Source organism: Bison bison, unplaced genomic scaffold (assembly GCF_000754665.1).
Source record: "Bison bison bison isolate TAMUID 2011002044 unplaced genomic scaffold, Bison_UMD1.0 scf7180017845621, whole genome shotgun sequence".
Taxonomy (NCBI): domain Eukaryota; kingdom Metazoa; phylum Chordata; class Mammalia; order Artiodactyla; family Bovidae; genus Bison; species Bison bison.
In genome coordinates this window covers 56,511-61,367 of record NW_011476194.1, presented here as the reverse complement: position 1 = coordinate 61,367, position 4,857 = coordinate 56,511, and positions in this window count along the sequence as shown.

Below are 4,857 nucleotides of genomic sequence, written 5' to 3'. Positions count from 1 at the left end.
GGGCGGCTTGCTTTCCACCCTGTCCTCTGAGGGCGCTTCTTTCTCTCCTGGCCTGTTGTCTTGGGAAGGATAGTCCTTTTGTCTTCAGGCTTTGTGATCAAGTCATCTCCAGTTAGGACTGGCACCTGTTCCCTTCTTCGCGGGGCCTGGTGGCCTTTCTGAAGTCGCAGGTGGTCAGGAGCCCTCCAGTGTGTGTCACATCTGGTCAGTTGACCTGCCAGGCTGGGTGGTTCTACTGCTTTCTGAATTTCTAAGAATCTGTTTTTCTTTCCTAATGAGTTCTGCTGATTTATTTGACAATGTACGTAAGTACCATGTTCTCCTTGTGGTGTACGCTCTGTTCTGGTTTTTGTTTTTAATCAAATGCCTGTTTGGGAGGAGATGAACGTATTTAGTCTATTAGATTTGCGCTGCTGGAAAAATTTTTTTTTTAAAGTGTAACCTTGACTAGCTGTCTTATTATTGTTTATCCTGTAAGATTAGTCTATCAATTAAAGTTTGATAATTGAAAAAAAAAAAAAAAGAAATATGGTTTGCAAAAATTTTCTCACATTTTGTAGGTTTCCTTTCTTACTTATTTTGCTGTGCAGAAAAGCTTTTTACTTTGATGTAGTCCCATTAGTTTACTTTTGATTTTATTGCTTGTCCTTTTGGTGTCACATTTAAAAAATCACATTGCCAAAACCGTTCTCAAGGAGTGTTTTCTCTAAGTTTAATTCTAGAGGTTTTATGCTTTCAGGTCTTCCATTGAAGTCTCTAATCCACTTAAAGTTAACTTTTATGATTGGTAAAGATGGGGTCCTGTTTCATTCTTTTGCATGTGAATTTGTAGTTTTCCTAACACTATTTATTGAAGAGACTATCCTTCTCCATTGAGTATTCTTGGCTTCCTTGTCAAATATTAGTTGATAATATACGTACGGGTTTATTGCTGGGCTCTGAATTCTGTTGCATTGGTTTATGTGTTTGTTTTTATGCCAGTACAATATTCTCTTGATATCTTAGCTTTGTAATATGGTTTGAAATCAGAAATTTTAATGTGTTCAAGCATTTTTCATTCTTCTTGGGACTTCTTTGGGTATTTGGGGTCTTTTCTAATATTTGGATTTTTTTTTCTAAAATTTCTAATTTTTTTCCTAAAATTTCTAATATTTGGATTTTTTTTTCTAAAAATACATGTGGATTTTTAGAATGATTTTTTTGTATTTCTGTAAGAAATGCCATTAGAATTTGATAGAATTTTGTAGAATTACAATGAATCTACAGACTGCTTTGGATATTATGGACATAATAATAGTATTAATACTTCTGATTCATGGACACTAAATAGCTATTCATGCCTTATTTAATTATTTTCATCAGTGTCTTTGAGAGATCAGTATAACACTTTTACTTCATTGGTTAAATTTATTCCTAAGCATTTAATCATTTTATTGTGAGAAAAATGGGATTGTTTTCTTTATTTCTTTTTCAGACTGTTTTTAATGTACAAAAGTGCAAATCATTTTTTATGTTGACTTCATATCCTGCAACTTTACTGAATTCACTGATTAGTTCTAACAGTTTTTAGTAGGGTCTTCAGGGTTTTCCATATATAAGATCATAGCATGTGCAGGAAGACTTTTGTGCTTCTTTCTTTTCCTTTGTGTGTGTATGCATGCTCAGTCGTGTCTAACTCTACAACCCTAGGGTCTGTAGCCGATCAGTCTTTTCTTCCATGGAATTTTCCAAGCAAGAATACTGGAGTGGGTTGCCACTGAGAGACTGCTGGGGCTAGGATTCCAGTACTATATTGAATAGGAGTGGTAAGAGTGGCATTCTTATTGTTCCTGATCCTATAGGAAAAGCTTTTGATCTGTCACCTTTGAGTACAATGTTAGCTGGGGGGTTGTCATAGATCACTTTCAGTTGTAATGTCTCATTTTTTCTGTTGACTTCATATCCTGCAACTTTACTGAATTCACTGATTAGTTCTAAGCTTTTAGTAGAACTTTAGGGCTTTACATACATAAGATTGTAAGATGTGAAAGCAGACAGTTTTTACTTCTTCCTTTTCCTTTGGACACATTTTATTTCTTTTTACGGAGAGATAGCTCTGGCCTGGACCCCCAGTACTATGTTGAATAGGAGTGTTAAGAGGGGGCAATCTTATATTTTTCCTGATCCTAGAGGAAAAGCTTTCAGACTGTCACCTTGAGTATGATGTTAACTGTAGGTTTGTCATATATCACTTTATTATGTTGAGTAATATAGAAGTGTTTTTATCAAGAAAGAATTTCTAATTTTGTCAAATGCTTTTTCTACATCTATTGTGTTGATTTTTGCTTTTCATTTTAATAATGTGATATATTGCATTGATAAATTTGCATATGTTCAAAAGAGTTTGAGAACGATTGGCAATGTTTCTAATACTTAAATGTTTGTGGAATTCACCAGTGAAATCATCTGGTTCTAGGCTTTTTTGTTGTTGGGTTTTGATTACTGATTTGACAACCTTATTATTTTTGGTTTGTGAGATTTTCTGTTTCTTCATGATTCAGTCCTAACAGCTTGTCTATCCATTTCTTCTATGCTATACAATTTGTTGATGTCATAGTACTTGCTTCAACATTTTTTGTATTTTTGTGGTATCAATTGTAATGTCTCATCTTCACTTCTGATTGTTTTTCATTTGAATTTTCTCTTTTTTAATTAAAAAATTTTAGATAGCATTTGTTATTTTGATTGAGATTTTCTTGTACACCTTTTCATCCATTTATTTATTTGTTGTGTTTTGGCTGCATGGCATGTGGGATCTTTGTTCCCTGACCAGGGATCAAACACATGCCCCCTGTATTGGAAATGCAGTCTCAACCGCTGGACTGCCAGAGAAGTCCCTGCCCCACCTCCCCTCTCTTTTTTTAGGTAATCTAGGTAAAGTTTTGTCAGTTTATCTTTGAATTTCTATACTAGAGGTAGTGGTGGTTTATGCACCACCTCTACATTATGTGGTATTCTGGATTCGTCTATATATTTACCTATATCAGCAAGCTTTATACCTTTGTGCCTTTGTGTTTCTGTTCAATGCCCTATTGTTTCAACTTTAATGACACGTTTTAGCCTTTCTTGTAAGACATGTCTAGTGGTGATGAACACCTTCAGCTTTTTTTTGTCCTTTTTTGGAGAATTGTTTTGCCAGATATGTTAAGAGTTTTCTTGGTTGACATTTTTTTCTTCTTTTTGCTTTATCATCCCACTCATTTCTGGCCTGCAACACCTCTGCTTAGAAGCCTGTTGTTAGTTGTATGATGCTTCTGTTGTAAGAGACAAATCACTATTTCCTTGCTGTTATCACACTCGTCTCTTTATCTTTTACTTTTGACAATTTGATTATAATGTATTTCAATGTGGATTATTTTGTTCATCCTAGTTAGAGTGTGTTGGCCTTCTAGAATCTGAGTGTCAGTGTTCCCCCTGATATGGCAAGTTTTTGCCACTATTTCTTCAAATAAGCTTTTTGTCCCTTTCTATCTCTCTTCCCCACAATATGCATATTGATGTAATTATTGGTGTTCTGTAAGTTCCTTAGGATTTCTTCATTCTTTTTCATAGTTTTCCCTTTTGATCTTCTGATTAAATAATATTAGCATGGGCTTAGTCACTCTGCAGAGAAGGCAATGGCACCCCACTCCAGTACTCTCGCCTGGAAAATCCCATGGACGGAGGAGCCTTGTAGGCTGCAGTCCATGGGGTCGCCAGAGTCGGACATGACTAAGCGACTTCACTTTCATGCATTGGAAAAGGAAATGGCAACCCACTCCAGTGTTCTTGCCTGGAGAATCCCAGGAATGGGGAAGCCTGGGGGGCTGCCATCTATGGGGTGGCATAGAGTTGGACACGACTGAAGTGACTTAGCAGCAGCAGCAGTTACTCTGAGGCATGTGGGATCTTAGTTTCCCAACTGGGAATGGAACCCATGTCTCCTGCATGTGAAGGCGGATTCTTAACCATTGGACTACCAGGGAAGTCCTTGTATGATTCTTTTTTGTGTTTTGTCTCTTTGTTGACAGTTTCATTTTGTTCATGAATCATCCTCTTGAACTGATGAAGCATCTTTATCACATTTTTAAAAATTCTTTGTTCATATAAGTAATATCTCCATTTCTTTAGGATCAGTTTCCAGAGATTTATTTTCTACCTTTGGGCCATGTTTCCTGCTTCTTTTTGTTTCTGTGACTTCATGTTGAAATCCAGGATTTTGAAAAAAAAAATTGCCAACCCTCCCAGTCTTTCTTTTTTTTTTTTAATGGGTAGTTCACAGCTGATTCTGCCTTCGTTTTAAATTATTTAAATTTAATTAATTTATTTTAAATTGGAGGATAATTGCTTCACATTATTGTGGCCCAGTCTTTATATAAGGCAAAACTCTCACCAGGTATCTTGGCTAGGTATTCTGGGGGCCTCTGAAATCTTTTTCTTTTGAAAATGAAGATGCAATTTCTCTGGCCTCGAGTGTTCAGTTCAGTCCAGTTCAGTCACTCAGTCGTGTCCGACTCTTTGCGACCCCATGAATCACAGCACGCCAGGCCTCACTGTCCATCACCAACTCCCGGAGTTCACTCAGACTCATGTCCATTGAGTCAGTGATGCCATCCAGCCATCTCATCCTCTGTCATCCCCTTCTTTCCTGCCCTCAATCCCTCCCAGCATCAGAGTCTTTTCCAATGAGTCAACTCTTCGCATGAGGTGGCCAAAGTACTGGAGTTTCAGCTTCAGCATCATTCCCTCCAAAGAAATCCCAGGACTGATCTCCTTCAGAATGGACTGGTTGGATCTCCTTGCAGTCCAAGGGACTCTCAAGAGTCTTCTCCAACACCA